This window comes from Mus caroli, unplaced genomic scaffold (assembly GCF_978045245.1).
Source record: "Mus caroli unplaced genomic scaffold, Mus_caroli_1 scaffold_15, whole genome shotgun sequence".
NCBI lineage: Eukaryota > Metazoa > Chordata > Mammalia > Rodentia > Muridae > Mus > Mus caroli.
Genome location: NW_028227270.1, coordinates 1,648,050 through 1,653,912, shown reverse-complemented (window position 1 = coordinate 1,653,912; position 5,863 = coordinate 1,648,050). Strand labels below are relative to the sequence as shown.

Genomic DNA, 5,863 nt, shown 5'->3' with positions numbered 1-5,863 from the left:
TATGGCTTCTTCAGGGGGATGAACCATTGTGAATCTGCCTGTTGCTGTGTGAAGAGCAGGTAAAAAGAACAACCCACTTCTAGTTACTCAGGCTGATTGTTTGAACAATTGAAGGAGGAAACCAAGCTTTTCACAGAATTGCTGCCCCTGAGTGAGAGAAGAGAGGATGTGAAGACAGGGTCCAAGTATAAGGAAACGTGAAGAAATTGTCTTAGCAGATAGACATGTAAAGATAGCATCCTCATGTAAGGATTTCCCCTGATGATGCTGTCTAACTTAAACTCAAATTCTTTTGGGCAGGGACTTCAGAATCACTTCGAAGTATCAGCCCCAAATATTTATAGATCTGTACTAAGCCATACAAGCATTTCAGTGCTGCTTGTTCTGTCGATGCCTGGGGTCCCCACAGACACCTGGGGACCACATAACTGGCACAGTTCTTGGATTTGCTACAGACTCAGCTTCTTCACTCTCCAATGGAAAAGTAGAATAAGTAGTAACTAAACATTTTTAAGTGTTTTCATTGTTTCAAATTAGCGAGTGTGTGAGGCACTAGTAGGATATTTTGAGGAAGTATGTTTTTGTGGCTCTCCTTCTTCCCTACCTACCCTGCTCCCCACTAATCTACTCTTTGTAGCCTCCCTTCCAGACTCCTTTCCTCTTCCAAGTCCCATTTGTGATTTTGCCCATCCCCGGCCTATTCTCCTCCCCTAAAGCTCTGCTCTCTCCATCTCTTTATTGCCAGGTAAACAAGTAAAACGGAAGCACCAGGGCAGAACCAGAAGAAGAGGAAGTCAAGACTGAAAGGCAAGTCTATTTCAAGAGAGGCAAAGAAACAGAAAGAATGTGACACAGCTGTCAGTCACCAGCCACCACAAAGCACCACACTGCAGGCCCCAAGCTGTATGCTCTCCAGAAATCTGCAGCTGGAACACACTATGATTCCATGATGATCTCTTATTCTGGGCAGTGTGGGCCACAGCCCGGTTCTGATGAGCCAAATGGAGCAGAGCCTCCACCTCTTTCTCATAGGAAACAGGGACATATAGTGCATTGGTGATAGTAAACTCCTCATTCCCTGGGCTTGCCCAACGAATCTCACACTCACCCCCTTGTCCCTTGCGGGGCCCAGTAGCTAGCAGGTCTCGAACGGTCTCATTGTAGATCTCTACATAATTCGCCACAAAACTGTATGTCCAGCCCTGGCCACTCATCTCTTGGGCCACAGAGAACAGATGCCGCATGACCTGAGGGATCAGCCCTTCCAATTGGGGATCTCCCCTAGGCCCACCTTCCATAGTGAAGGTCTTGCCACTGCCTGTCTGTCCATAGGCAAAAATGTACACAGAGTAGCCATCCAGTGCTGACTGGACAAGCATGGAGATCTCCTCAAACACTTCCTCCTGCTGCTTCCTGGCAGGAACACCCAATCAAAGGAGAAATCATGGAGGGTAGTGGGTGCCGGTGCCCCAGTCAGGGTGGAGCGCTGATCATCAGACCGTGAGAGGCTAAGGCGAGTTGGGGGATCAGAGGGTCCAGCAGGGCCAGGAGGAAACACGAGGAAGCCAGGAGATGGAGTGGATTCCCCTGTGAGGACAGGGCACACGTGGCAGAACACCCGGATATTGCCCTTCAGTTCCTGCAGCTGGTTGTGGAGTCACCGGCGTTCCATCTCTAACTCATAGAGCGGGTCTCCTTGCTCAGCCAGTAGGGTCACCTGGGCTTCAGTCTTCTGCCGAAGAAATACCGCCTCTTCTTGGCTGCTTGACAGAGCTGCTTCTGCGGCCTGAAACCACCTCTCCTGCTCCTCCAGTTGGGTGCTCAGTGTGCTCTGCTCCTCCTGTAATTGCAGCCGTTCTCTCTGAAGCTTCTGAACCAGTCTTTCCATGGTACCCAGACATTCCTCCAGTTCCAAGACACCGGCACTCAGTGTCTCCAGCCTCTGCTGTTCCTGCTCACCTCGGTTGTGTACACTGGCCAGCTACCCTTCCAGGGTGTTTCGATCTGTCCCCAGGGTCGTGGCCTGCTCCTGGACCTCTCTGAGTTGCTTCCGAAGCCCCCGGTTCTCCCGTTCCAGCGTTTGAGTCTTCTAATGATAGCGTTTCAACTCTTCATTGAGGTCACACAACCGGCCCATCAGGTCCCAGGCAGGGTGTTTGCCAGGTCTCTTCCTTACCACCACAGGATCAGTGGATGTGCCAGGCTTCTGGGCAGGAGCAGCGGGAGCTGGCTTCTGGTTCCTCAGCACTGAACCAACAGTAGAGCACCCATGAGGTCCTGTCTTCTTAGGGCCTTTCTGAGCTGCAATGTGGCCCTGGGTCTGTGACACTGTGCTGAGGAGTGGTCTTCTGGGACAGGATGTGTCAACTTTGGTCACTGCACCCATGCCTCGTGTCCGTTTCTTTGCGGGCTCCAAGGCATCCTCCATCTGGTCAGGACGCCTCTTGAACCTGCTTGCTGACACGAGAAGTTGGGAGGAGGACTTGACCAGGGTTGTCTTCAGCTCTATGTTCCTCTTCACTTCCAACAAAGGTGGTCTCTGCACCTGCACATCCATGGTGGTCTGCACAGGACGGGATGCAAAGGCAGCAGGCAGGGTGCTGGTGCCCCGAGACCCATGTCCTCTCAAGGGCTCGTGCTGCAAAACGCCAGAGCCAGGCCATCCAGGAGCCAGGCCAATCTGCCACACCAATCCCCCACACCTGCCACTTTAGAATTTCTGTTCGTTCTTTTCTACACAAGATCCTACTATGTAGCCCCACCTGGCTTTTCAGCACAAAATAATTGTTAAGCCAAAGTGGCAATTTTTGGGTGTTAACATTCTTTCTACCTTTACCAGATTTTGTTAATATGCTTAATGACTGATGAACACTATAGTTCGTAGTCCTTTTCTTCTTCCTCTTCCTCCTCTTTGTAAATACTTCCGAAGTGGTCCATCAAGATGCCCTCCTACCCTACACCCCCAAGAAAAAGAACAATGGTGTCTGCAAAAGGTTGTCCTTCTGGGTACAATTTGTCTGTTGTTAACAACACAATATTATTTTTGCCTTGAAAGCAAAATAAATTAACAGAAAAATGATAATTCAATGAGAAAGGTATCATGATATTTACAAGTTCTAGGGGCTCTGCCTCTAAAGGAAGCTGAGCAGTGATCTTGATTAGTAGCTCATTTTCAGCATGCTAGTGTGGAACCAGCAGCAGTAATAGGAGCTTTGGAAAGCAGATATTTGATTTTGAAAATTTTTTTCTTTCATTTTTTATTATTTATTATAGATAGATATTTTATTGTATATTTATAAATAAATATATATTAAATAAATATTAAATATCACACATATATATATTATTTTTGTTTATGTGCCACTGTGTGTGTGTGTGTAGGTAGGTATAGGTGAGTGCATACCATGCATGTGCAGGTACCTGCAGAGTACAAAAGAGGGCTTCAGACCCTCTGCATCTAGACTTACAGGCCTTTGTGACTTACTGGGCATGGGTGCTGGGAATTGAGTATAGGTCTTCTGGAAGAGAGGTACACGCCCTTAACTGCTAAGCTGTCTCTGCTTCTCCACCCCCAGACTTCTTGTTAATTCATGTTAATTCTTGTTAATTCTTCTTGGAATTCATGGAGCTTGAAGTTCAGAAGGTGTCCTTATGTCTAGGTGATAGTGGCAACAAGATTCAGGAACAACTCGTGCTATGCAGCTCCTGGCTTCTCTGTCCTTTGCTTCATTTTTTTCTTCATCTCATCCACTTTGGTTTGAAATGTGTGAGACTTCATCATTATGTAAAGCCTCTGAGTAAGGGAAATATAAACCTGCACTATATAGAACATTTCCTGTCCCGATTAAGAAGAGAAGGCATGACTCATTTGTGGTAAAATGACAATGGGAGAGACTCAGTAGACTGAAGTGGAACACTTTATTGATATAAAGCAAGTGAACAGACTTACCACGTATTGATGGTTTATTGGTGAGGACCTAGCAGAGAGAGGTATTCAGTTGAAAGGAAGTGTCAGGAGCTGGAAGCAGAGTTGAACAGAATTAATTTGGATGTGAGTTTGTGCTCATGATTGCAAAGCAATGCAGAAAAGCCGCTAACAGATACATGGGCTATTCGTGAGGAATGTCTGAGCTGGGCTGTTTTGCTGAGTGTGTTGGGAAAGGCACAGTGAGGTGAGACTCTCTGTATTGTCACTGTGTTGGAAAACATGGCAACACTAAGATCTCTGGTGTCTTTTGGAACAGTTCCAAAAGACATTGGATCTTTTTCCATAGCAGAAACTACAAATTCTTTCAAGGCAAGTATGCTTACCTAGGTGACATCCTGGACTTTAAGTAGGGGGACACTCTGACTGAAAACCTAGTAGACTTTTAGATCAATTTGGACCTCTTTAAAAGAAGTGTTTGGACCTGTCTCCTTAGCACAGAAAACAGTCTTGTAAATGAGGTGTCTGTGGGGTTGGAAGATGGCTCAGCAGTTAAGAGTGCTCATTGCTTTTCCAGAGGACCCAACTTCAATTCCCAGAACCTGAGTTACCTGTAACCTAGCTCCAAGGGGAATGGAAAGCTCTTGTCTCCTTAGGCACACTCACACATGTGCACCTACCCACACACAGATCCATAGACATTAAGGAATCTGAAGTCACTGACTTTCCCTGGCCGAATCTCTGAAAGATGAAGTTGTAAAGATGGTGCCAGTGCAGAAGCAGACTCAAACCAGACGGTGGACCAGGTTCAAGGCTTTGTGGCTGTTGGGGAGTGTTGGCTCAGGTCATGTTGCTCTTGGTGTTAAGTGTGCCAGGGAGGTAGCCACTGCCATCTGAGAGGCAATTGTGTTTGCCAAACTTTCCATTCTCGATGTGCAGAAAAGCAACTAGGAGAACAAGATGGTCAAGCCGCAAGCTGTTCCATGCAAGGTGACTCTGCTGGTGTGTCTCTTCCCTGGTCTAGAAATGCTGACATTATCTCTGCTCCTGTGCCCAAGAAACTGCTGCTGATAGCTGGTATTCATGACCTAAGCCAGGGGCTACAACTGCCACCCTGGGCAGCTTTGCTGAGGCACCCTTTGATGCTACCTCCAAGAACTACAGCCATTTCACACACACAAACACACACCTCCCCCGCACCCCCTAGCCCCGACCTCTAGAAGGAGACTGTGTTCACCAAGTCTCCTTATCAAAGTTCACTGGCCATCTTGTGAAAACCCACACCAGGGTCTCTGTTCAGAGGGCTCAGGCTTTGGGTATGGCAACCACATAAGGGTTTTTATGTAAAAAAAAAAAAAAAAGTGAATGAAGTCTGGGGATTGGGGGATGGGGTGGGAGGGGGAGAGAGCAAGAGCTCAAATGAGTCCTAAAATGAATAAATTCAGAAGGGAGTAGGCATTTATATGTTGCTAGTAGAAGAAAATTACAACCCTTTAGAAAATAATTTTAAAATGTTTATGAGTGTAATTTCACTCTGGATGTTGTCTTAAGGCATCATCTGAAATGAGGAATTTTCTTTTTACATGTAGTGATCATAATACTATTAAAAGTAGCAAAAACTTAGAAATAAAGTTTGTATAATAATTACATGAATCACAGCATGGAGTACTATGCTGCCATTAAGATGATGCTTAGCACGTCTAATGTTACCATGGTAACTGAGGAAACTCTGCAAGGCACACACTGTCTGTAAAGAACTGGGCCGACTCATTATCCTCCCCACATGCCCGCACTGTGCTCACAAATGCTTGGATTTCATTTGAAATAATCTCACTATGTCTGTCAACTCATAGACGTATAAAAATTGTTTTCCAGCCGAATTCTGGGTATATTTAAATTACATAATTGTCATAAGAACAAGAGATATAATTCATGAAA

The 5,863-nt window shown here is 46.1% G+C and overlaps 1 pseudogene; it reads right to left on the bottom strand.

The window, feature by feature from the left end:
- Positions 1 to 818: 818 nt before the first annotated feature.
- Positions 819 to 2,566, bottom strand: LOC110303838 (kinesin-like protein KIFC1 pseudogene; annotated as a pseudogene).
- Positions 2,567 to 5,863: the final 3,297 nt, after the last annotated feature.